The sequence below is a fragment of the Panulirus ornatus genome, chromosome 1, assembly GCF_036320965.1.
Source record: "Panulirus ornatus isolate Po-2019 chromosome 1, ASM3632096v1, whole genome shotgun sequence".
NCBI lineage: Eukaryota > Metazoa > Arthropoda > Malacostraca > Decapoda > Palinuridae > Panulirus > Panulirus ornatus.
In genome coordinates, this window is record NC_092224.1 from 32,001,728 (window position 1) to 32,029,598 (window position 27,871).

Here is a 27,871-nt window from a genome sequence, read left to right on the forward strand (position 1 = left end):
CAAAGATTGATAGAGAGAAACAGATATAGGGGTTACTGAATTGGGCTCACCACTTCCAAGGGAAGATGTTATACGACTGAAGATGAAGCTATTACGTTGAAGGATTTGTGATGGAGAAGCTGCGGAGATGGACTGGCTTCGGAGGAGGCAAGATCGGGGAATTCAAGTAACAGACTGGGGGAAGAAATCGCTTTCGAGTTATTGTGGCGATGGAGCCGCGATAGAAGAATCGTGTAGAGAAGAAAGACTGGAAAATTTAGCGCAAGGAGGAACTGGGAAGGAGGACCTGCATCTATGAAGTCACGCTGGAAGACAGATAATGATAGAATGATGAATGAGCGACCGAGAAAAAACATATTAGAAATAAGTTGCATATGGAGGAATATTACTGGACGAATTCTAATGAAGCTATGACGGATGAATCTACCTTGGGGGGGGATAATGATGCATTTAGCTTAATGGAGAAATAATGACGGAAGAATCTTAATGGAGGTGTTATGACGGATGAGCCTCCATGGATGAACAGTGATGGATGAAACAATGGATACGAGAGAGAGAGAGAGAGAGACTGTGATGGGACATTGATGAGATAAGGCAATACTGGCATTTCCTTCATTAAGTTTGTCTGCTGGGTTTTACGGCCAGCGACTTATGAGGAAGGTCATTAGGCCTGCAACCCTGTTCACTCCTCTCATTCTTCCCGATTCGTCATCTCATTTGGCAACCTTCCATCCAAACTAGATGGAGAGCTTAATGATGAGTAATGACACCTTTCCACGAACTCCCTGCAAATCTAGATGGAGAGCTTAATGGTGAGTAATGACACCTTTCCACGAACTCCCTGCAAATCTAAGGTATACTTCTCTGACTACACTTTATTGTGTGGCTCCGCCACCTTTTGAGATGGAAGAGGACATAGATACTAAGGTACTCACTCTCGGATTATCCCGACCCTCACCCATAAAAGATAGCGGGACTTTCTTGGCCATATCATACTACTAGAGTTCTTGTATTCAGGAACCCTAGTGTCTAAAAGTACGTCCAGTCTGACCAATGTGTGTGTGTGTGTGTGTGTGGTACGCCAGTCTGACCAATGTGTGTGTGTGTGTGTGTGTGGTACGCCAGTCTGACCAATGTGTGTGTCGTTACATTGGCTACAGAAGGAATACTATAAACCTAAGGGTCATCACCTCACTAGGCTGCCTCATGGTATATATGGACAAGATTCCTTACCAGTGTTATGGTAGAAAATCGTTCCATGATTTAACTTTTGTGAGAAGGAAAATCTGGACATAAAACATGTGGATGGGATATAGGGCATTTTTGACGTTTGACAACTCCCTTTCCCCGCATTAAACCTTAGGATATGTACTGGTATATAAAGACATCTTCACCGTTTGGAATGGTCGTCAACAATTTAGTTTTTAAGACAAATTCATTTGTCCCTTGTGTTAAGTTCAAACTGGAATGGGAAATAGAAGGGAATGTCCTTATTTTGGATGTTTTGATCACCCAAGGAGATCGAGATGTCAGTAAAGTTTACGGGCTTAGAAAACCTCACTCAGGTGGGTATTTACATCCATCATCAAGGTCAACTTAAGAGTGTTGAATCAGACGTGTTCGTAATATTGCTCCTGAGAATATGTAACCCACAACATTTGGAACATGAATTTAACACACACACACACAAACCAATCAAGAAAGTTAGGATATGCAAATTGGTTCCTAAGTAAATCATTTTATGTGACCAGAACAAACTTTTTTAATTTCAAAATTCATTACTCATGGAAATTAGAGGTTACAAATGTCTAAAAATACCAAATAACCAGGTCGCATGTTCTGTGTTCAGATATTCAAACAGTAAATCGCAAAATTCTTTATGCTCATAACATTGGTAACAACTTTGTCAGTGTATACCAAATATATATATATATATATATATATATATATATATATATATATATATATATATATATATATAGAGAGAGAGAGAGAGAGAGAGAGAGAGAGGATGAACAGTTGGATTGGCCATGAGCCGGTTACCTGGTCCAGGATTCGAACACTTTCCCCACTTAAATATATAGCCAAGGATGAATAGTCCCTGTACTGTGGAGAACTGACAAGAACGCTTCGCGCGACAAAAAGAAAAAAAAAATCTAATCGATCGTGAGATGCTGATGAAAAAATATGAAAACTTTTGCCAAAAAAAAAAAAAAGTTGAAATTAGAATCTTATTCACGAGAGACAGCAGCCTTGAAAATCCTATGTCACAAACAAAACCCAAACACCAAATGGATTTATCAAGAAACCATAAGGTAAAAGAAAAATAAGGATCCTATCCCCTTCACCTCCTTGCCAAGTCTTCCTCGTCTAAATGTTTGATCTTCCTCGACTTCTGCTGCATCCTCTATTGCTCAACTTGAGCGGCCTTGCTCAGGAAAGTGCTTAGTCGAGACTTTCGTCGAAAATCTCCCTTGTCAGACCCCGAGATTCAACTGGCGTCGCTGATCCGATAATGTTAAGCTTGGATGATTTGAGCTACACCATCCTTCCTGGACAGTTAGATAAGATTGTAACCACTATCTTACTTGGACAGTTAGATAAGATTATAACTACTATCGTCCCCGGACAGTTAAGATAAGATTGTAACCACTATCTTACTTGGACAGTTAGATAAGAACCATCTTCCTTGGACAGTTAGATAAGCACTATCTTCCTTGGACAGTTAGATAAGCACTATCTTCCTTGGACAGTTAGATAAGCACTATCTTCCTTGGACAGTTAGATAAGATTGTAACCACTATCTTCCTTGGACAGTTAGATAAGATTATAACCACTATCTTCAATGTACAGTTAGATAAGATTGTGACCACTATCTTCCTTGGACAGTTAGATAAGATTGTAACCACTATCTCCCTTGGACAGTTAGATAAGATTGTAACCACTATCTCCCTTGGACAGTTAGATAAGATTATAACCACTATCTTCAATGTACAGTTAGATAAGATTGTAACCACTATCTCCCTTGGACAGTTAGATAAGATTGTAACCACTATCTTCCTTGGACAGTTAGATAAGATTGTAACCATCATCTTCAATGGACAGTTAGATAAGATTGTGACCACTATCTTCCTTGGACAGTTAGATAAGATTGTGACCACTATCTTCCTTGGACAGTTAGATAAGATTGTGACCACTATCTTCCTTGGACAGTTAGATAAGATTGTGACCACTATCTTCCTTGGACAGTTAGATAAGATTGTGACCACTCTCGATTGCCAGGAAATTCTATACCGTATGGGAGGCTAATTAAGAAGTTGGATCACCTGGCAGGAATAAGGGGAAGACTCCTCCGATGGGCAGGTCATCTTCGCGGAAGGGAACGAAGGATCTCACGTCCGAAAAGCCTTCTCCAAGTGGGTGGGACGTCACCCATAGAATGCCTACATTTGGACAGGTACCATTTTCGATTTCCGTGAATGACTCGAGTGCCTGAATGTATAGGCTCCTGCATGAATATGTTTGCAGATGATGCAAAAGGTTACGAGGGAAGCGAAAAGTGATAAGGATTGAATGTTCTTACCAAAGGACCTAAACAGACTCCGAAGTTGGTCTGACACATGGTCGATGAAATTCAGTTCCCGAGCGAATATAAAGTGATGAGGATACGACAGAATAAAAGAAGGCCTCAATAAGTTTAATTTGCAGTAAATACAAAGCTTCAGTATTCCATGTGTGGGAGGAACTTGGGAGATGACATCGTCTCTAACCTATCGCCAGAGCCCCACATTAGGGGATTAGCAAAGGAGACAAATTATCTCCTGGCAAGTATAATGACGCTTTCAAAACTGTGGTCAAGAAATATTTAGGAATCTGTTCATATCCCGAATAAGGACATAAATACAATATAGTTCATAAGTCTGGATAGTGCAACAAAAAAGATCACACAAAGCCAATAGAGAAAGAATGTTCAAAAAGGATGGTACCAAAGATAAAAAGAGCCGGGTTTACATGAAAGGCTCGAAGCTTCATATTTGTCTCCCCTTTGGAAGAGAAAAGAGTGAGGGGCAACCTGATCTAAAACATACTAATGGCTTAAACAATGAACAGTTCTTCTATAAAGGTAGAATATATAACAAACTAAAGTACTTTGTTTTATTAGTCTATCATTTATCGAATGCGAGGTATTAAACAGACAGAACTGTTTTCTTGTAGAGATTTTCTTCATAATTGCGTTAATTTCTTGGAGAGCAACTCGACATCATTAAGGACTCCTGGGATGAAAATAACTGGGATAAAAATACCCGGGATAAGAATAACCGAGACGTAGATGGTCGACACCAGCAAGACACTCCCGAGTCACGCTGGAGAAGTTAACGAAGTTGTAACTTGGAGATGATCACCGAACCGTAAACCGTGTTTCGTCCTTGATCATCCTCTTTCTATTGTCTCAGTTCGCGTCCCTCGGCTGGTCTTGTGCCCTCGACTACAAAAGGCTTCCTCGGTGGGGGGGAAGGGGACGGCATAAAAAAAAAAGGAATCTCTACTGTTGCCAGAGAGAGAGAGAGAGAGAGAGAGAGAGAGAGAAGGGTGGCATCCCAGTCTGAATGACATATAGAGAGAGCAATCGCCATCACCACCAACACCTTTACTACTCCAGCCCACACCACCACCTCAGGAACGTAACACTATCATTACAGCAATGGTTGAATCCTGAATGTCAGTCACTAATACAACTCCGAAGACCACGACAACTACAGCATCTGACTCTTCAAAGGGACTATCCCGTCGCCATAACCGCAGACTCGCAGCGACAACACCTGACCATCTAGGATGTCTGTCGTCACCACAGCAGGTGTTTCCCAACATCTCCACTTCTAGACCACCGATAACTGTTCACGCCCTCAGAACCACCTCACGCCCTTAGAGTAACCACCACCTCCATAAGAGCAGCTGCGTGTACCAAATTCTCCATGACCTCAATAGCTGCTGGCTTCTCACACCACCACAATGACCATCACAACAACACACAGTTGGCCTTCCCCAGCCAGTCATCACCACATCAGTAACAGACGACTGTACTAGGATGGATCGCCGCCTCCACCAACACCACCACCATGGCAACAGAAAGTAGACTTCTACAGAGCCGTCGCCATCACTGCCTAAAAGAAAAGAATAAAGAAAAAACGCAGCGCGATACAGTAATATCTGACTCCACCCACTCCTCCTCTCCCACCTCGTCAAGGACCACCACGACAATCACCACAGAAAAAGTTGAATCATCTGACTTCCCGAGAGCCACCATCGTCGCCGAGAGCACCAGCTCTGTGTTGGGAGGACGACTGCCAACACCACACCACTACCCTCCATTACCACCACCAAACCACCAACTTTATCGCCATTACCACTACCACCATCACAAACACTACCACCACCACTATCATCAACGGGAGTCATCTACAGTTTTCTTTCGAGAGTGGAGTCATCTTCGAGGACTGGAAGATTTTGTGCTAATGGTGGCCGTCTTATCAGAGGCAGCCGCTGTTGTTGTGTTATTATGGCACTGATGGGTCGAGGAGGAGCCAGGTGTTTGGTTGATGGTAATGATGATGGAGTAGTAGTCAGGTGTTTGGTCGATAGCGATGATGGTGGAGGGATCAGATGTTTTGCTGACGATAGTGAAGACGGTGAAAAAGTCATTTTCATAGTGATGTGGTGGTGACAATAGTGGTGTGTCATTTTGGTATTATAGTAATCTTGAGGCCTCAATTTTTGACGTGATGGACGGTGGTTACCTCCTGAGCTTCCTGGCAAAATTGGACTAATAATAATTCTCCAGCGATCGCTCGTAGCAACACACCAGGTCGAGAGTGAGGTTCGGAGGATCCCAGGGCCTACTTGGCTGCCATCATGCGACTGTGATCTATCTCACTTCCATACATATACAGCTCCTGGACCTGGCTCCTCTTCTATGGATCTCTGCAACACTGGCGTTCCTTTAATAAGAGCTGAAAATGATACAGCAGAACAGCATGCCTATTGGATAGTTGGAGAGTCTTGCGATATGGTGTAGGTCTGGCAGACGAAGGGAGGCAGTTATTCTGACCTTTCGTCCTGCATTAGTCAGCATGTTGACGGTCGCTGGGTCACACACTCCGACAAACGGGCGTCTGAAGGGGGAGGAGGATCCATGGTTGAGGAGGAAGTTGTATCCTCCCTAGACATGGAGGGATCTTGAGCAACTTTGCGTTCTGCCGATCTCAAGTCAAACACCGCGGGAAAGCATCTAAGACCTTCTGTACCTCAGTAATGTCGAGAGCCTTTCGTGGATGGAGTTACACATCTGAGAGGGTTGGCCTCGTTTATATTTCTTATATCTAGAAAGCTTCAGGCTCTTGTCTTCCTAGGTTTAGTAATTTCTTTTTCCTTCGAGTAACACACATGTATCTCTTCGAGAACGGATGTCTTGAATACCCCAATCTCTCATTTCTGTAACACTATCCTGTTCCTTCCTGTAAGGTAGAAATACACTTCTGGTTTTGGTAAAATACAAGACCCACTGCCATCACTGGTGCAAAATACAGTGGTCATCGCTGATCAGGGTTGCTCACTGTAGGGTGGTGTGTGTGTGTGACCACGTCAGAAAACTCTGAAAAGCATTTAACGACACTTTAAACGTGTCTTTGTCCCTTCGGACTCACTCTCTCTCTCTTGCTGCGCTTTGATCAGCGAGGCACATGCAGATTCACACTGATTGACCATCACCACCGTCACTTCCCCCTTGCATGAGGGAGGTTCACGTAGGTGTGCAACGAACGAGATATTTTTTTGTGCGTCATTCATAAGTTGCAGCAGCGTCCCCTCCTCACTGGGAGTTCTGCCGACCACTTTCACTCCTACAGAGAGTGATAGATGATGCAACTCGACTGGGGTGAGCAGCACTTATGAGGGATCGTGTACACAACTTCAATACTCCTCTCCCTTTAGGATGCCTCCTACGACCTGTTGGTTGCCAGTGAAACACACATATACAGAGGCATTAAGAGTTTTTATACGGGAACGTGTGGGTCTCTCCAGCTTCCTCTGGCAACGACAAGTTTCGATAAATTCAAAAGACAACAGCAGGGGGTTTCGTTCAGATAATCACATTATGTTAAGGGGGGGAAGAAGGGTCTCTTCCTCGTACTGTCTCTTCGTTAGTTCAAGAGTTACAGGTGAAGTCATTTGGAAAAAAAGGAAGAACCACCATGCTGTCATAATGGACACCATTACTTCCCCCACGATTAGTAACTGAGTTACTTCATCCAGGTGGGTGATGCAGATGCACTAAATCTAACGTGTCTATCAACATAAATTCATTATTTGCTATGATGGTTGTATTTGATAGGCAATTGGCCAAATGATGTTCACATCTTTATCCGTCTCCTACTGCTGACTTGGCAAGGTAGGATGCTTGCTCCTTTTTCCGTCTAAATACTTTAACGTCACCTCCATTCACATGCGGTGGATCTCATGTATAAAGCCATGCATCTATTGTAGGAATTCACTTTGCAGAACTCTGTTCCTCAACAACTAGGTCTGTGGGGACTGTTTTGGATAGACGGCTGTTACTATTGACAACAAAGGAGAACCACGAGGCTTAGCCCATCATGACCGAGGTCTGTAAAGTTTGAAGATGGCACTGGTATCTAGAAATCTAGTAAGCGTAACATAGAATTAATCCTCCCGGCTTTCCTGAATGTACTCAGTGTTGGGAATGTTGAACAAATATCTACTTGCTTAATCTAAACGATTGAATAGATCGACTGGCTACCGGTTCATATAAATTAGAAACCCATGTCGACACGACGGAAAGATATTAAAAAAAAAAAGAATACGTAAATGCAAAAAAAATCACCAAGGATTAATCATACCTCTGCTGGCGTAGGAGATCATTAGCATCCGGGAATAATGCCTACATGTGAGAGCTTCCAGAGATTAACATACCAAACACCTAAAGATTAGTGGTAACCTATGTGAACTTACCAGAATTAGATCGAGCACCACACATCCAGGACGAATCGTATACCTATAAACATTGAGGGATTGCATGTATAAGAGAGACCACCAGGTTATTAGTTTTACGTCCTAGAGCCTCGGGGGGATTAATTCTACCACCCGTGGGCAAGTCACCAGGTCGGCTGGGGTTGTCAGCCCCACTCCCTCCTCCTGTAGCAGGAAGGACTTCTCGGCTTTAAATGAAATTACTCTTTTCTTGAATACTTAACACATGTGATGCTATTGTGTTCTTCCTCTTCTTCATTACAGGACAAATTCTCCTCATTCTCTCAGGGTGTGCTTTCGTAACTCATCTGTGGCAGTCCATGGGGCAAAAAGATAAAGTCTTCCGTATTTCCTCTTCGTTGTAGATTGTCTTGGTGGACACGCCTGGTAAATGAAAGTACCTTGTCGGATTTACTGTTGGTGTCAGCAGTAACATCTTACAATGTGTTGTTCTTGCCATGGAAAATACGTTGTGCATGACTGCTAACGTATTAGTGCCGTTTGTGGGGCTTCTTGTCATTTTCCTTTCTCGTTTCGTCTTTGCGAGGGTTCTTTGTTACTTTCAAGTTTCTAGCCACTGTTTGTGTGTGAAGGTGTCCTGTTTCTAAAATCTAGTCTTTCCCACGTAAGACTTGAAAAACGCAAGATGTTACTGCTAAACTGGAGCTACGCTATTGTTGTTATGACGTGCTAGTCTATTTGGAGACGTTAATCTTAATCCCATGGACGCGCTATGTCTTCTTTGTTAGGTACAGGTCCAGACAGACACAGCGAGAATAGCTCATCAACTTCATTCAGAAAACAAGATTCGTGAGATTCTGATGTTGTAATTTGCCCTTCACGTCTAGCAGATGAATTCTGTGTCAGTGAGACTTTAAGCATATGTAATGAACCAATTTTGTGGCAATATTGTCATGATCCGCTAGCCACTGGGATCTGACAAAGAGAGCCTGTGTCCTCAGTAATCCCTTTGCATTACCACATACAGGACGAGGCTGGGGTGTCCAAATAGGTAAACCACTGAATGAGAAATATCAAATTCAGGTTCGCCCGTTCTATGGAGACACGGTATTCATAGCTTTTAATCGCGAGGTCTTCTAAAAGCGCGCCAGTGAGATTGCTATAGTAACCACAAGTGCCAAGGATCATGTTTCTGTAAATATGAACACAAGAAAATACCATCGGCACAAAGCTGGTAGCTATAGTGTCCACGTCTCGGTATGTCACTCAAGATCTCCGTTCTACTTACGCGAAGAAAACAGTGAATTGGGGTCGTGGTAAATTGATAGATCGCAACGATTATTCTTAGGGAGATTTGGCATATATTTCCTGTGTACGACGATAAGGGTGGTAGTAGTACGTGTCAGGAGAGATTTACTATACACATGCCTCTATCCTGCGCTTGTTACCACCCGAGACAAACATGAGAAGCCAATTAGTGTTCCGTTTATTGTTTCGCGGACTTTTAAGTAAGTTTTATATTCCTGGTAGTATCTGTCAAGCTGCTGCGTCACACGATTATTGTGTGGCCTATGGCAACTCAAGAGTGGGCCATTTTGATAACTGTTTCTCTCCCTACACCTCGAAGCTTTGGTACTCCCTACCCCTCTCGTGCCTGGCACGGTATAGAAGACTATTCTTTCACTTCCTCCAACATTCGTAGATACTTTCCCTCGTCTGTTCTTTTTTCCCCCCTTTCATTTATCTTTCTACATTTCAATTAAGGTTACCCTGCGTTGGTGTGGACTGAAGCCTCCAATGTTAAAGAGAAAGCGAGTGAAATGTAAACGGTTGTGCAAGACTACCTCACTCTCTTCCCCTTCCCCGTGCATCTATTCGGGGCGAGTTGTAGTTATCGATTTCTACTTTATAAAGGGAGATTTAGTTTTACACGCGAAGGGCCTCATCCCGAACATATGTGAAAGTTCCCACAGCCTATAAGTTGTACCTTATTTTAATTTACGTATTTTTTTCAAGGTTTCATACTTTCGGTGCATTTCATAATTTTTAAAGGGATCTTCGCCAAAATTCAAACTTTAGCTTTCTATTTTTCCCCACAGCCACACACTGGGACAGAGGTGGGGGATGATGTGTTAAAGGGATGCGTTAAAAAAGGGTAAATATCTCTTTTCCTTTATCTACCCTTTCCCTCATTGGCATCTTGTACCCCTCTGGAACATATTTTGGTCTATAGATTCAACAGTATCTGGTTCTTCTCAAATTCCCACCTTGAACTCTACTTAGCTTCCAGGTACTACCACTTCATCTACGTTCGTGTACAATATTTTCAATTTCATCCCAAGTCAAGGGAATACAGAGGAAAGCAAACAGCAACGGACCACCGGGTCCTGTCGAGGCTGTTTGTGATGGTGGAAAATATCAGAAACTCAGATTAGTGATGTACAATTCATAAGGTATACAGATAACCCGGCGCTGTTCTATCCTCTTGCCTCATTTAGCACTAACCATGTCTCGTCTTCTGACTCTGTTTCTTACTGATCTCTCGCTTCTCCCTTTATCTACCACCCATGATGAACATCCCACTGAATTCCTCGTTATCAGGACGTCTATTTTTTTTTTTTTCAGCTTGCTTAAGTATCTCTAAACTAACCCACATCGTGATGAACTGAACCCTCACTGGACGTCTGTTTCGTCTCCACTGCTCTCAATCTATCAGTTTCCTTAGTTTGTGTGTGCGAGTCAGGGGTAGCAGCAGCATTCGGCAAATGCCTATCCTCTAGTAATTTGTCTTTTTCAATCTTCTTCCAACCTACATCATCTGTCCACCTTGCATTACACAACCTCTTGCTAGGACTGTTGCAGCCTCGCTGTGGTCGGCCTCGCAGCTGCAGTTCTGATGCGCCCGCATCCTTCACTCCTGTCTCATTTAGAATCCACATTTTCATGGCCACGCACTTATCGTGGATAGCATGTGCGTGGTCAAGTGTGCCTTGCAATAAATCCATAGGCTTCTCAGATGGCTCTCCCCATAAGAGCATATATATATATACAGTATTGCACTTCCTGTCGCTTTATTCAGCAATTTTACTCATTCCTTTGGCTCCAGTATTCACCATGCATTTCATCCACTGTTATTGCTGTTCTAGGAAGTTTCTTTTTTTTCCCTCCCTCATCGCCAGAGTAATTTTCTTATTCTCGTCCTCAATTTACTTCCATATTCTCTTTTCCCCTGGGCTCCGAGTAGTTTTATCCCTTGTTGTATGTCTTTCTAGATAAGCTCTATGTTCCTCCACACACTTTAGTCTATATTGGATCATAAAATTCAGGCTTACAAGCCAAGCACTGGAATTTCTAAGGCTTTTCAGCGCTTTTAATACAGATTACAATTATTCTATCTTGGAAATTCATTGATAAAAATAAAATGAAGCATCTGGGGTAAACCATGGAAAGTTTTGTGTGGCCTGGATGTGGAAAGGGAGTTGTGGTTTCGCTGCATTACACACGACAGACAGTGTGAACGAATGTGGCCTTTGTTGTCTTTTCCCAGCGCTACTTCGCGCGCGGGGAGAGGGGGTGTCATTTCATGTGTGGCGGGGTGGCGATGAGAATGGATGAAGGGGGCAAGTATAGATATGTACATGTGTATGTATATGCCTGTGTATGTATTTGTATGTATACGTTGAAATGTAGGTATGTATATGTGCGTCTGTGGGCGTTTATGAATATACATGTGTATGTGGGTGGGTTGGGCCATTCTTTCGTCTGTTTTCTTGCGCTACCTCGCTAACGCGGGAGACAGCGACAAAGTAAAATACATACACACACATATATATATATATATATATATATATATATATATATATATATATATACGCACCAATTAGCTTTAGAAATTCCATTAACCAGTCAATATCACAGTCGAGGAAGAGCACTTCATTCATGGACCTGCCATGTCATGAATTAGGTCGCGGCTCTCGATTAAAATGAAAACATTGTTGAGATGTGCTTTACCGTCAAATCAGATTGACAGGTGTGTCAAAAGGGAACCTGTCTTTCTTCAGAACTTGACTTCACGTTGCTATGGGCGAGATGAGTATATCGAGTTCGGAGTCTAGTCCATGACACTTGCTTTTCAATTTGGGTAAATTGAGGATTTCCACTTTTTGATCATTGGTCTTGTACCTTTTAGCCTCTGATTAGTTAAATCACTCCATCTTATTTGCCATTTATAATTTGTTTCCAGACACTTACGAGTTACCCAAGGTCGTTTTGATCTTGACCCTCAGGCCTTATTGTCATTAGAACACGTGATGTTCATATGCAAGTCAATGCAAACAGTCACTCGACCATCATCTACCTTTATTCCTAACGTGAGCGTATAACGCAACCCACATTTTCTGTCCAGAGAAAATGAATCTGGAGGATCTGCTTCCTCTCTGCTACGAAGACGTGTTAGGTATGGTAACGTATCGCGCGGGAGTTTGAAGTTCGTGACTCGTGAAATTCATGAAGCTGATACGATTCCATGATTTTGCGTTGGGGACTTCAGTTTTCTCTCATCTTGCGTTGTGGGATCATATTACCGAGTGGTGTGTCTGCTCCTATACAGTGTTCTGTTGTTCACTTCCTCGCTCTCTGGCAGAAGTCAAAATTTGTGTGCGTGTGTGTTTCCAATGTGCACTTCTGCTATTACGTCTGCGTGTGTAGTTGCATCTACCTACCTGTAGAACTTAAATTATACAGTACGGGGAAAGGATTCTACACTCAACGTCTCTATAATCTGTTGGACTCTAGCGACAGTTTTACAACTCTTCAAACTTCGGTCCACAATAACCATTCAGGATTTATACCAGTTATCGAACTTCATTCCTTCTATCATGACTGTATACAAGTCTTGACACTCTTGGGTCTCTGGTCTAACCCAGGAGACACTGGTCACTCCAGCGAGGGCCTGCTTCACCTGGACTTATAGATCCCATTAACACGGACTCTCCCAAAGGTACAGGCTGCCTTGTGGGTGGAGGAGAGGACTCCCGCAGGAGGCATTCTTACACTCTTGATGTGCATCGTCAGGATTGTCCACCAGTGGATTTCCAGTGGGGACAAAAACAAAATAAAAGAAAAAAGAAAAAAGAGGTGCGTCTTGTCCAAGTTAAAGGGGTACACGCATACTGTCGCAATCATGAAGAAGAATAAAAGCATAGAGAGAGAGAGAGAGAGAGAGAGAGAGAGAGAGAGAGAGAATCAGTGGTTAGATACGTGGTCGAAGGCGAGTGGGAAGTTCGCACAGAGCACGTAAAAATTCGAGGATCGTCAGATCTAGGGGAGGAGTGAGAGCAAGAGGCGAGTGTGTCTGAAAGAAAAGGCTTTAGTGAAGAGAGAGAGAGAGAGAGAGAGAGAGAGTGCTAGTGAAGGTTAGAGGAAGGACGAGTCTGGCTACTCCACGCACACATTGTCACAGTAAAATTGGCCATTTCTTACGTGTGAGGGCCAGAAACACACACAGCAAAGACGTTACACACAACTCTACAAGTCTTTCAACAGATATGAAGAAAATACGTCAAGTTCGCCAAGGACGTTTCTTTCCCCTTCCCCCCCCCTCAAGTGTTTGTATTTTCTTTCTCAAGGCAATTCAGTTTCTGCCGAGACGCAAACTGAAGACAATATTTTCGCAGAGGAAAAGACATATTTCATTCGTGGGAATGTCCAGGATATTTCATATCCGCTGTTTAGAAAGTCTGAAAGGAGAGGATAAAACCTCTATCTCTTCCTCATTCATTATATATATATATATATATATATATATATATATATACACACACGCACGTGTATTTTTCTCCATACCTTTCACAGATTCCCGTGTTAGCAAGGTAGCGCCGAGAATAAACGAAGTAATGGCCTCCTACGCTTGGGTCCATTCTCTCAGAGGTAATGTACCTTCTCTTCGGTTGTTCCTAGCGCTATAATCTGGAAACGTGATATACGTTAACAACGACTGAAGTGTATTTTGTCGCAACAATCTTGTACACCTGACAACTCGTTCTCTTGTCCTGAACCAACTCATATGAGCTACCAGATCATCGAACCACCGAGCACTCCAGCAACAAGACAATATTCACCAGGTACTTAGGTGCCAGGTCACCAGGTGCTTCAGATATGTCACATTCATCTAAGGTATTGAGGTACTCAGGTGTTCAGGTCCTCATGGAGTCATTAGGTATCAAATGGTATTCAAGGTATCAGGTCCTCAAAGTGTTCCGTCTCTGTGTGCTTAGGTCATCACCTCGCTCCCGTCGGCATGTGTCTTATCAGCGTCAGTTTGAGACTCAAAAACCATCTCCTCTCTTCTCCATTTTTCTACTCAAACACGTCCCTCTAATCCCATCACCTCCTCCTCACCCCGCCAGCTGTCATCCGCACTTTCATTGTACCTTCGGCCTGGTATCTTCTCACTACCTCCAACACCACCCTACCTCTTTCCTCCAACCCAACACCTCTTCCTTTCTCCCTATTCCCCCATGATTATCAACCTCCTCCTCTGTACCTTTCCCTCCCGCCTCCATTAGTTTCCCACAAGTGCCCCGGGAGGCGTCATAATGACGACCTAGAGACGGACGTGAAGAACTTCCTGGTGAGGCCACGGCCACTGACGGACCATCTCCTGACCATTATCCTCGCAGGCGCCACCGGCAAAATATTTGCCATTGTCTAATCTTTTAGTTTTGATATGTATATATATAGATATATTTGCCATTTCCCGCGTTAGCGAGGTAGCGTTAAGAACAGAGGACAGAGCCTTTGAGGGAGTATACTCACTTAGCCCCTTTTTTTATTCCTTCTTTTGGTTGATAAAGAAAAAAAACAAAACGAAACAGGAGGGGAGGATTTCCAGCCCCTTCGCTCTCCTCAGTTTTAGTCGCCTTCTACGACACTCAGGGAATTCGTGGGAAGTATTCTTCCTCCCCTACCCCGAGGGATAACTATATATATATATTATATATATATATATATATATATCAAATAGTCTGTGGTTTGTAGCCAATGCAATAAAATCACAGGAGCAAAGAAAGAATATTCGAGAGATCTTTCGTACTTTTGAGTCTAAAGTGTCAAAAAATATGACCATTCATAAACATGTTTGTCGAGTGGGGTTGGATATGTCAACAAGAGCTAATGAGTTATCCGCTAATTAGCAGTGTTATGCCTGATCATTTCCTGGTGGAGGAGTGTGTGAAAACTGTAGACGAGTCTGGGCAAAGAGGAAATGACATACGTGTGAAAGGAACGGTGGAAGCGAGCGAGCTTGGGTAAGTGGCCTGTGTACAGCGATTTCAAGGGAGAGTTAGTGAAGGATTGCACAGGATGGGAGTAATGGATGCTAGGGGAGCGAGAGGAATGAATGGTTGTAGTTAGGAAAGCAATGCTCGAGAAAAGTATATTGGGCGGGAAGGTTTGGATGTGGGTAGCGAGTGGTGGAAGGGAGTGGTTTTAATCGCCTATGAAAAAAAGGCAGGAGGTATCTGCAGGGAAGGAAGGCGTGTTAGCGTTTGGGAGGAACTCATAAACTGACAGGAAGTCAAGAGAAAGGGGAAAATGAGAGTAAACAGGAGAGAGAGAGAGAGAGAGAGAGAGAGAGAGAGAGAGAGAGAGAGAGAGAGAGAGATGTATATCGATGAACATGGATATGATAGCAAACAAGGATACAGTAAGGTGAACAGATGAAGATGCGACAAAAAGAGGATGGAATATTTTGAAGACATCTGAATGTGTTGGACGATAGGGAGGTGGATGCACGTGTTGAGGAGAGATGATAGAGGGTGGATGTATGTGCGTGTGTTGAGGTGGTGACGGTATACGTCATGAAAGATCCTTGGCGAATGGGATAGTAAAAGAAGCCATAGAAGTCCTGCTCAGGACGAAATGCAGGATAGCATTAAGAGTGTAGTTTCTTAAGGAACAACTCAGGGTATCGAGAATATGTATAGGCTCAGGGTGAGGTACGTGAAGGCTGTTAGAATTCATGTATAGTCCTTAATACAAAGGCAATGAGGGCAAAAATGATTGTTAGAATATCAGAGATAAAGTCGGCCAAGTATACCTGCTAAATCATGTGGGAGGATGGGTTATAGAGAGGTTGTTGTGGGGCACAAAGGAGCTGCCTGAGGAGGAGGAAAATGGCTTTAGAAGATGTGGAGAATGTGTGGACCAGGTGTTCTACTCAAGAATGTGTGCGAGAAATACTCGGGAAATGAGGGCGACTTCCATATGGCTCTTACGGAGGGAGCATGGGAAAAGGGAAGACCAAGGAGAAGACGAGAGGATGTAATGAAGTAGAAATTTAGGACACCGAGGCCTGGAAATTCGGATAGCGCGAGGAGTGGTATAGATAAAACGGGCTGTGCTCTTGTGATGGATGGGGGTATCAAGTGCTGTCGATTGGCTGAACCAGGGCATATGATGCAATCAATACAAACTGTGGAGTATTCTCTGGGGCTTGGCTGCGAGTCTCTGGTTTTGGTATATCGCCTATGACAGCTAGTAGATTGGATGCGTCCTATTGAGGCTATTTTTAGTGTGTGTGTGTGATGCTACGTCTCGCTGAAGCGGGAAAAAGAATTCTATCTATATCTGTCATTCTTCCTATATTCTCTTGTCATCATGATAATGGTTGAGGCGAGTGGAGGGAGTGAATCAGATGGTGGGATAGGTTGCGGCAGCGAGGATAAGACATTAAAGACCTCGAGCATTCCAAGTGTCTGCTCTGCTCTCTAGATCTGACACACACACACACACACTTGAAGACCATAATGCCGAGTGCTCTAAAGTCAGCGATTTCTGGTCTAATGGCCTAACTGATGATGATGCTCTTGAGTTCGCTGTGCCGTAAGCTATACTTCTGCATTTAAAGTATCTTGTCTTTTGGCTTACGATTCAACACCTTATAAAAGGTCTTCTGCGAGGTTTCTGTACGGTTACTAATGGCAGTACATCCTATTTACCGTCTCTTATTGATATATTTTGGCCACCTTAGTATATTGTATATAGCTTCAATATTATGTGTGAATATAGTTTAAAATTCTATACGTAAACCTTGTTTTTCAAAGGTGTTCCGGTCCCCATTCTGTATTACCACAAACGCCATTCACATTAACTACCCTTTCTATGATCGAACGAGGAAAAACCACTGGATTCTTGGCCCCAGATGTGACCACCTGTCACTCTCTGTTCATGATGCATCTAACTTGTGTACACTGTACCTACTCTATAACCCCCCGTGCTGTTTACCTATCACTTTAGCCATCATGGGGACGCTCTCCCTGTGTGAGCTAAGCTCATAAGAATAAAGCCTTTTATACAGACAAGTGATGTGTCTACTCTCATGTTTTTCTTAATGGGATCTTTTCAGACGTGTCCTTTGTTTCTTTCCCGTCTCGTAAAAGATTTGACATTACTCTTCGTGAAAGGCTGTGCTGTACCGTTTCCATACTATTATTATCGTCATAATTATTACCGATTATTATTATAATCTATTACAATTATTGTTTTCCACGTATTTCCTTCCTCAGTATTGGTCCAATGATAAAGTGTTATTCTAAAGGAAAGTCGTACCTCAAGAATAGAGATGGATGGTTCTGTCCAGCACCAATTTCATGCGATTATCCCCTGAAGTTGTTTGCATACATAAATCTCGCAGTAAGATTACCTAAAAGTCTACATCATCAAGGTTCTAGAGTGATGCAGTTGCTACCCGGCCCATACTTAATATAATTCAGAGTTTGAATGACCGGCCCAAGGTAATGTGCTGTGATCCACGAATCATTATTCTTCTGCCTGTTGCTCGTTCTTCAGGCAGTCTGTGGTTACGCGAGAGTGGAAGGACAGATACGAGAAGACCGGATGATCCGAGGTGATCAGTGGAGAGGACATTCACTGGTATCCTAACTAGGAGCTTTGGCAGAGGAAGTTGAAGGCAGAATGCGACACTGCTATCCGCCAGCATCTGGCATGGGAGGTCCCTAGCGACACTTTAATTTTCCCACCAACACACCGTATAGACCATTTCTGGCACTGAAACAGGCAAGAGCCTGAGAAATTACAAGCTGTGAGTGACAGGGGAAAACTAAATTTACATTTTATGGGGTGGAACTCCGGCGTTAATGGCTTGAGATTCGTCTCTAAACGCGCCAAACTTTTGGATCTAGTAGGCAGTTTCGGGGTCAAATCCACTTTTTTTTTTTTTGCACGTCCATGAAGTAAATGAATTCCAAATGGAAAAAGTTAAAAGTTTCCCTCAATACCCCCACCCCCCTCCGTCCTAGGCTACGATATAACTTCATGTGGGTATTTGACAACATTTAGATGCATTGTTACATAGTTCTGCATGTTTACGGATAGACATCCTGTACGTGCAACATTTATCTTTGAAATAGAAATTCCTCGAACCTCTTCATCACTCGCTGCATTGTTTAGCTTTATCTCCCTATCTAGATCAGTCTAGATAAGTCGCCAAGTCTAGAACAGACTCCAAACCTAGATCAGTCGCAAATTCAAACAACAGTAACCAAGCTAGATCAATCGTCAGTTCTGCCACAGTCGCCAAATCTATACAGTCACCCAATGACAAATCGTTCGCCAAGTCTAGATCAGTCGCCAGTCCTAGATCGGTCACAGTCGAAGCGAGTAGCTAGCCAGGCCTATATCACACTATCCTAGATCAGTCATGTAGTCTATACATCAGCAACCTTACCTATAGCAGTAACCAAGCTAGACTAATACCTACAAAATGCCGGTCCACCTTTGATATTGCTCAAGTTTGTTGTGCTGCCCCGCTGGATGTATTACTGACTCGACTGGAGTAAATGTTACATTGCTGCATTTGTGTATGTGTGTGTGCACTGGAGGGTGTATGTATTTGTGTAATTTTGTTCGAGTGTGTACTTCTATGTTTGCTGGTACGATTTTTTTTGTTTTGTTGTTTTATGCGTATATATTTGTGTTTGCGAATGCGTGTTTGCTCGTGTCACCGAGTTTCAAGAACTGCTGCAATGGATGTGGGAACAGGTCATTCATATTTTCATTGAGTTCCGGCAGAGTACAACCCTTAAAGTCTCTGGGACGAGTGGGGAAAATATCTCGAAGAGGGAAATATGGAATTGTAACAGTACTCTTCCTCCGCCGGGAAATTCGCTCTTGACCTTTGTTGTATTTATTGGTGGGGGATCAAGGGGGTGTAAGTAAGGGATCATCAGTACCACCTCAGAGTGACAAGTAGTCAGGTAAAGGACACAGTCAGGTCATATGTCTGACTTACGTGTATTCCACTGTCTGGTCAACAGTCTTGTTGTTGTGTGATGCGACGTCAGGTGAGGGACTGAGATTTCTGGCATCTGATGGCGAGTGAGGTTTAGCTTCGAAGGTTTTATCACTGTCTTGTGTTCTCAAGTGTAGTCAGTTTATTCGAATGTATTCTGGGCATAGCCTAACTGCTTCTAAGGAGAGAGACATGTAGTCTGTTCGGAAATGGTAAGTCAATAACAGATTCGATACGCAGTCTGTTCGCAAAACATTTCGTGAATAACCAAATAGGATTCCCAGTACAGCGCCGTCTGTCGTCCGCTTAGGAAGCTGCTCCTGACGAAAGCGTCATGCACTCGTGAAAGCAGCTTTTGATGAGCACGTACACAGACGGAGGGTGCACTCAGACCCCAAGCGAGATGGTGATTGGTACCGTCGTTGTCGACTGTTAACAACTGACCGGGCTGGTGGCAAATGTTCCTCAAGAGTGGAGTGTTCCGGGGATCAGAAGTGGGACGTGGTCATACGTATCTAAAAGAGAGTCGAATGTCTCTCGACTCAGTACGATACACAACACACACACACACCACATGCGACATATTTTATCTGTCTGGGAAAACTGACGCATTTATCTCACGGGGGATGATGCTTTAAGTGAATCTCGTGGAGCAAAAGTGAAGAAGCTGTCAGGAGAAACCGATTCATCTCATGGAGCATGATCAAGTTGTCATGGGAAACTGATCCATCTGTCTCATAGAACATGAGCGAAATACAAATTGTCACAGGGAAACATTCATTTGTCTCGTGGACCATGAGTGAAACACAGGCTGTCGAAGGAAACCGATTCATTTATCTCGAGGAACATAAGTGAAGCAGAAGCTGTTACGGGAAAGAGATTCATTTGCTTCGTGGAATGAGAATGAAACAAGCAGTCTATTCATTCATATCATGGGACGTGTACTCTTCTGTAAAGTATAACACCAGCAGGAAAGACGTGGCCACCGAGACCCTTCTGCTTGTATTACCCAACTCACAGCCAGTGGCCAGCGAACATGAAAGGCAGAAAACGTACTCCCAATTTTTTTTCCCCCCGGGTTGGTTTCCCATTACCACCTAACTCGACCTTGGTCAGTGAGGGACGAGAGGATGAGGAGTAGGGATAGAAGGATGGGTGTTGGAGGGAAAGAAGAGGAATGAAGGAAGAGGATGAAGGAAGAGGATGAGGTTTGGGAGGGCATGATGAATGGCGCGTATGGTAATCTCTTTTTCAATGGAGTCCTCCAGCAGTTACCTCAACAGACTGTCATGTCTTCCATCTCTCCTTCTCACGTACTTGTGTACAACAGGACACCAGCAGGAAAGACGTAGCCACCGAGAGACCATTTCTACCTCATCAACAGCACAGCTGGAATCACTAGGGTTTCAGTAACAGCATATTACAAAGTCTTGGGAGTAAGGTCTTCACTTCCTCTTGTATGACCTAAGTCACAGCCTAAGGAGCGAAGTCTTACTGGTGCAACAAGGGCTGAGAGGTGGACTGGAGAATTCCACCGCTCCCTCCCAAACCTCTCTTCTCCACCTCTCACCACCTCCCACTCATCCCTCATCCACTGCGAAGACAGACTTGTGTCTGAAACCATTCACTATCAAAAACTCGGACTCGGATCTAATAATTTTCATTGTAGTAGAGAATTTCGGTAATACGAATACACGGCTATTTCCTCTTCACATTAGACAGATCACCACCAAAATATAAGGAGGGAAACGTGATACGAGAACAGGCAAAAGATTTCCCAGCTATAAAGTCTTGGATATGCGGAATAAAACACCGCTAGATGTACTCAATGCAAAGATTATAGATATTTCTATATCACGTATAAAGAAAATAACGACATTAACGTTGAATATCAGTGTCGAGGCCAGCTCACAAAATGACAGGCAAACACACACACACACACACACACGTTTCTTTCGACATGGCATTTTTTCGTTTCGGATCCGAGCCTCCCTCCTAGGTGTATCCGGCTAAAGAAACTAGTCCATGTTTTCATTAACGCTCTTTCATAAGACTTCCTCGTCAGAATATTCTTTTTATACGACATGGTGTCCGTTCTTAACTGCTTCTTACTTCCTGTCGTTCCAGTGTAGGAGAGAGAGAGCTGGGTAGAAGGAGTCTTTCCTTCTGCTCTCCTGCCTTCATCTCAGATAGGATTAGGAGCTCGTGCTGTTATTTTTCTCCTCCAGCGGATGGCTTGGACCTTCAAGACCTCCTGTTAGGCGTCCCTTCTATATAATTCCACTCCCTCCCCCTCCATGTCTTTATTTCACTCTCCTTTCTCCTCCTCTCCCCCACTACCTCTGCCATCCCTCCCCATAAAATACCTCTCAATCATTTTTCTATTTCTCACCGTCGTATTCTGAAGGGCAGGGAGTGGAGTGTCAGTGGCGAGATGGATGATGTGGAACACAGAAGGGGGCGAGTTGGTGAGAGAGAGAGAGAGAGAGAGAGAGAGAGAGAGAGAGAGAGAGAGAGAGAGGTGGTTGACGTAAAGTGCCAAGGGAGTGGAGGTACAGTGCCAAGGGAGTGGAAGAGGGTAAATGCCATACCTATTCTTAGGAAAGAAGACTGGAAAGTTGTGTTGAACTAGAAACTAGTCTACCTGACGAGTGTGATCAGTAAAGCAGTGGAAAAGACTCGAAATAAAAAGTGGATGACTACCAGCGAAGGAAAAAATACCCATGAGAAAACACGATTAGGAAAACGTGCATCACAAACCTCGTCCACATATACGAGAAAGTCGCATTTAAGACAGGAGGACAAGTAGGGTGCATTTGACACTGTACTGCAAAGGACGTCGGTGACAAAACATATCTGGGTCTTTTCAGGCAGGATTAAGGGAGGGGGGGAAGACTCTTTCAATGGATAGAGAACTAGCAGTGATGGGAGGGAACACGAGGAGAGAGAGAGAGAGAGAGAGAGAGAGAGAGAGAGAGAGAGAGAGAGAGAGAGAGAGAGAGAAGCCTTCTCTAAATCGGTTTGAGTCACCAGTTTGAGTGCCAATGGATGAGTTCCTGGCACTACTGCCCTTCATAAATGACTTGCCAGAAGGAACAGAATTATTCCCGAATCTTTTTGTGGATGATGCCAGGGTCATAGTGGATATAAAGGGTAACGAGGATTGCATTGATTTACAACAACATCCAGACTTACTCAAGAGTTGGTTTGACGATATTCAACCTGGAGATGTGTCATCAAGATGGGGCATACAGTGTAATGAAGATGGCTGTGATATGTATATCACCCAAAAGAAAAATATGCGGGCTATAACATAGTGAGAGGGTGTTAGATGAGGTCTGGGGATGCCTTACGTACACATGGATAAGAACAATGTTTGGTGGAACAAGCAAAAATAGTGTTTACACTCTTCACGAACAACAAAGTTCTTTTAACACCCATAAATGAACCAACAGCTGGAAATAGTGTGCAAGCGTTTGTGTGTGTATCTCTCCCCACCTAACACCAAGGCTTATGACAGACGAACACATACACCAGCCCGCGAGGCATCGCGAGTTCTCTCATACAGAGCCCATGACTCTCTTGGGCTTAGAGTATAAGGATAGATCGTGTGCTACTGAGCTCTTGATCCAAGACATGTATCCCACCAAATCATCATCATCATCAGCAGCAGCGGTATTCCTCCCTCCGCCTTCGGTGTGTGTGTGTGTGTGGATTACAGTCAGCGGATCTTGAGATATCTCGGATCCCTTCCGATCTTCAAATCTTCTGTAGATCCGGTCCCAGAAATATTCAACAACGAACAGTAATCTTGTGACGGTTACCAAACCATCAATAATTACAAGAATTTGTTCCTGACCTGCTTACACAATCCTGGGAATCCAGTTCGTTGTTGGGTTTAATGATTTGGGCAACGATAAGCTTCATTTACTCCAGCTGAAGGTTAGACATTCTAGTCTTAATTGACTGCATGTAGCTCTAACTTCCCGTCGTCGTCACGTCACGTCATTATCACATTTTACGTAACATTGTTATCTGTGATTTAAGTGACGTCATTACCGCAAGTGTTATAACATTATAGCTGGTGTTTTAAGTAACATACCTCTCACTAGTCGATGTGCAAGATGGTGGTGATATAAGTAAAAGGAAACTCACGTAGACTAACTGTAGACCTTAATGTAGTTTACCAACAGTCTCGGGGTTTACCCTCAACAGACTTGTTTACCAAGTGGTCCCAGCGTCACAGAGGGCAAATTAATACTTCTCTTCCTAGCATTAATATGCTCGAAAACTTCTGGTGGCCTTGTGTCCTACGAGAAAAATGTCCTTTGTGGAGTCTGATTTTAACTGGCTTATTACTACCAGCGAACCTTTGTTTTGAGAATGATTTGTGGTGGTTCAAACGTGAGGTTTTCGAGGTTGGGTTCCGAATTAGTTGGGAGGCGTTTGATATCCATGAAGTGGATCTTTATTTCTTGTAGGTATTGTTTTGCCTCAGATGTGGATTTCGCTGGAATGATAATTTTCTTTTCTCCTAGCAAAGACGAATCTAGTCATGTCGGGCGATTCTCTCTTAAAACGCTTCCACTGACAAGCTAGACTTCTTTCAGTATGAGAGTTTAGCACTACACGGACGATTTAATGGCTGGATCACAGTAAATGATACTTTCAAAACAGTTACATTATCTTTCAGACATTCTGACAGCTTCGAAGTATAATCCAAATCCTTTCCACTGTGACAGTACATACACCACTACGAATTCTTCCCACTGTGACAGTACTTACACCACTACGAATTCTTTCCACTGTGACAGTACATACACCACTACGAATTCTTCCCACTGTGACAGTACATACACCACTACGAATTCTTTCCACTGTGACAGTACTTACACCACTACGAATTCTTTCCACTGTGACAGTACATACACCACTACGAATTCTTCCCACTGTGACAGTACTTACACCACTACGAATGCCACAAGCGAAATATTGATTTCTATTTTCCTAAACTCCGTATATCTTAATACACAATCTGTAGCTTGGATATGTCCATTATATTTTCTTGGATAGTGTTTTTTTTTTCGTTAGCTAGCTGTAAGTTCCTGGCTAAGGTTTCCTCTGTTGCAAGTGAACTTGGGAGCTAAACAGACACATACACCTGTCCGTAAACAAGCAAGGGAGTTTGAACACTCCCTCCGGGAAACTCTACAATCTCTCCACTGCTTCCCTCCCCTGGTGCAGCAACTGGCTTTATGAACTCCAATCATGGCCTGAGGATTGAATCTCATACTCACTAGATGGTCGTGCATGGCACTCGCTCTTGCAACTGCTTCACTAAAGTCAACCTAAATTGAAATCTAAACCCCTTGAGCACGGAGGTTCGATACTTTGGTGATGATGGCAATTGTTTTTGACCTGGCCCTCGACCCTTTAAGGTGAGGGAGGTCAAAGATCATGTACAGTAAGACCTCCCATCGTGCTCAAATAGGCACGTAACGACTATAGAGCCTTACTAAACCACCGAGTGTCCATAGAATTACATCAATCAATAAGATACAATTTGATAATTGGACCATAAATAATATCCAGTCACCCAGTTCGCCTCAAAGTCCCAAGCTGTTGATAGCGAGTTAGCTTTTTTGGCAGGATGCAAAACCAATGATCAGTTTAACTCAGCCAGTGGAGTTACACTGAACGTATATCAAATGATGGCTGAAAACTGAATTCTGACGAAAGAAAAAAAAATCTCAACTAAGGTGTGGACGCGCATGCGTACGCAAGGACACGAACGTGGACGCCCAAGGTTTGCAAAACACTTTCTCTCTCTCTCTCTCTCTCTCTCTCTCTCTCTTCGTGCACGTAAACAAAAACCACTCTAAACTGTCGCCAAATTCTTTTTGAAAAGATATCTCTAAAGATGTCGCAAGGAAACTGTAAAACTCGCAAGTATCGTTTCCAGGTCGCTAAATTCCTTGCAAGTTTGCCGCTAACTTTACACCACTTAGGCCGTATCATCTATCACTCTTCCTCCCTCCCTTTCTCCTTTACCCTCCTATCCCCCAACCTCCCAACCGTACGACAGACAGGTGACGTAAGGTCTATATGCTTGTAGTGGTACGTGCGGGAACCATCTTTCAACTTGAGTATATATTTCTTTCTTTCAAACTATTCGCCATTTCCCGCATTATCAAGGTAGCGTTAAGAACAGAGGACTGGGCCTCTGAGGGATTATCCTCACCTGGCCCCCTTCTCTGTTCCTTCTTTTGGAAAATTAAAAAAAAAAAAAAAAAAAAAAAAAAAAAAAAAAAAAAAAAAAACGAGGGGAGGATTTCCAGCCCCCCGCTCCCTCCGCTTTTAGTCGCCTTCTACGACACGCAGGGAATACGTGGGAAGTATTCTTTCTCCCCTATATATATATATATATATATATATATATATATAATATATATATATTAAAGTCCTGTTATCATACGTATCTACCGTGGTGAACACGCGAGGGATGTGATTAATAAAGATATTACACATTTTATCCTATCACTCTCTTCGTCTTCCAAAATCAGTCCAATTATAATTTTTTCCTTCAAGATGGATCTAGTAAAACTGACTAGAACAAATATTCGCAGATACACATTTTATCCTATTAATTCCTTCTTCAAAGATTAGTCAATTATCAAAGTTTTACTTTAAGGATTTTCTTTTAACAAAACCGACAAATAATATTCGCCAATTCAGCAGTTCCAGTCCCTGAATATATATATATCTTTCATTTCCTTCCCCCAATAACAGCACAGCTTTATCAGAGTTACCGGCGAGACGTTTCTAATGAGATGGTGGTGAAGAAAGTCCCGTCATTAGCGAGGAGCCACGATGATGTGGCTGGTGAGGAGGTGTTGCCTTCTGTTATTTACATCTGCTGCTGCTGGTGAGGAGGTGTTGCCTTCTGTTATTTACATCATCTGCTGCTGGTGAGGTGTTGCCTTCTGTTATATACATCATCTGCTGCTGGTGAGGTGTTGCCTTCTGTTATATACATCATCATCTGCTGCTGGTGAGGTGCTGCCTTACGTTATATACATCTGCTGCTGGTGAGGTGCTGCCTTACGTTATATACATCATCTGCTGCTGCTGCTGGTGAGGTGCTGCCTTCTGTTATATACATCATCTGCTGCTGGTGAGGTGCTGCCTTACGTTATATACATCCGCTGGTGAGACGCTGCCTCACGTTATATACATCCGCTGGCGAGATGCTGCCTTACACGGTACATCGTCTCAGGCACATCTTACATGCAATATGCCAGATTATTACACAGTGTACCGCTCAGCGTGAAGTGGCTCTTCTGCCTCAGCGTTTGGGTTAATAAATACGTGGCGCTAGCACAATGGTCCTAGGCACTTAGTGGGAATATGGTGAGGGGCTGAGCCATGCAGTTCTCCTCCAGCATCGCCTCGTAGCATTGTGAATAGAAAACGTCCCTGTTAGTTGCGGTGGCTTCAATCCAGACTTAACGCCAGCGAATCGGGTAAGTAATTCACCAGAGTGAAAAGTGTTGCGTGTGTGAAACGACATCTTATACCAAGTAATTCAGCTCAATGAAAGGCTTCCATGTAGCTCTCAAAATTGACAAGACAAAATATAAATGACTCGAGACAGACCTTCGGGACATACGGGTATATAAACGCTTCCCTCTCCCATTCCCTGCCGCTCATAACCGAGGAAAATTTCAGCCTCAGCTCCGCTACCATGATACCTGGCTCATGTGACCCGCCATCGCTTGACGGGCTTCCCCGATAATAAGCAGTGGGGGGTAAAATCTCTTCGAAAATCAATTACCAGAAGTATGGAGGGGAGGGAGGCCGACTGCCCCGTGCTTAATAACGTCGCTATGAAGGCGTCCTGGAGGGAGACCAGTCGCTACGAGAGGGAAGGAGGGAGGGATCAGTCACTCAAAATGTTCTCCTGTTCTCGCTCAGCTCTTAAGCGTATTGTCCTCGAGTGTGTGTCTACCTTTTGACAGTCTGCGAATCACCTTGGTAATTACCACGAGCATGATCATTTGGCCGCCGGAACGAGGGCAATAATCGTTAAGCAATTACCGAAGACTAGCCATACCAGAACACTGGAGACATGAACCACACGCTTTATTAGGTGTAACTGGAAGCTGCAGACGAACTCTCATTACGAGGAGTGCTCCGCCCTTGTTAGGCCTTCGAGAAAGAGGCGAGGACGGCTGCTACAGGCGTGCCGCCCTTTGATACCAGCTGGGGATCTCTGTGGGGAAGGCAGTGAGGAGCCCCATCAAGCCTCAGGGCCCGAGGTGTAAGCAAGAGGCATCATTCTATCCAGAAGAAAATACAGGAGGACCCGAGGATCACCTACTGAGCAGAGCAGTAAGGATTTTACTCTGCCAGGTGATGAAGTAGTCCTGGCGAAGGTGGTGGAACTTGTTCTTTGATCTCCTGTAAGTATTCATATTTAGTTGAACTTTTTTTTTGTAGTTTCCCCTTCTGGTGATGCGTTGAAACCTGTGGCTTCCCAATTCCTCGAGAATTATA

General features: G+C 43.5%; 1 protein-coding gene across 2 annotated transcripts in view; it reads right to left on the reverse strand.

Moving 5' to 3' along the window:
• LOC139746912 (relaxin receptor 2-like) overlaps positions 1 to 27,871 on the reverse strand; it is a 227,995-nt gene that overhangs the window by 70,603 nt on the left and 129,521 nt on the right. The window lies entirely within an intron of this gene.